The 496-nt window shown below is 36.9% G+C and overlaps 1 protein-coding gene across 1 annotated transcript in view; it reads right to left on the bottom strand.

The window, feature by feature from the left end:
• The window catches only part of Cd109 (CD109 molecule), a gene marked incomplete at its 3' end in the record, with an annotated part of 110,288 nt that overhangs the window by 43,902 nt on the left and 65,890 nt on the right, over positions 1–496 (bottom strand).

Genomic DNA, 496 nt, shown 5'->3' with positions numbered 1-496 from the left:
ATTAAACCCATTGTTTTATACAGTGACTATATGCTACTAAAATATGGAAAATAAAAAAGAGGTAAGTTGCCTCAACTCCATGTCATCTGAATAGGAAACAAATATACAACTTCTTAATTTTTTTTTATTTTATGTATATAAGTGTTTGCCTATATGTATGTATATGTACCACATGTGTGCCTGGAACCTGTGGAGGCCAGAAGAGGGTATCAGAGCCTCTGGAACTGGATGGTTGCTGGCCAGCATATGGATCTAGGAACCAAACACAGGTAGGTCATCTACAAGAGCAGCAAGTGCTCTTAACTGCTGAGCCATCTCTCCAGTTCCCAAACACACAACTTTAGAAATAGGATAACGTATTCAATGAACTCCTTAGTCACTAGTCTGTAGAAAACATTTTAGGACTGGATCAGCTTAGAAGTAGAGATACTTGTGGAGGTCTCTCCCATTCTAAATTTTTTCTTTTGGATACTTACTACACATGAGTATTTTAATA

Source organism: Nannospalax galili, unplaced genomic scaffold (assembly GCF_000622305.1).
Source record: "Nannospalax galili isolate Female #2095 unplaced genomic scaffold, S.galili_v1.0 scaffold82, whole genome shotgun sequence".
In the NCBI taxonomy this organism is placed as follows: Eukaryota; Metazoa; Chordata; class Mammalia; order Rodentia; family Spalacidae; genus Nannospalax; species Nannospalax galili.
Note: the sequence above shows the minus strand (reverse complement) of the source record. Positions and strands in the feature narration are given on the sequence as shown.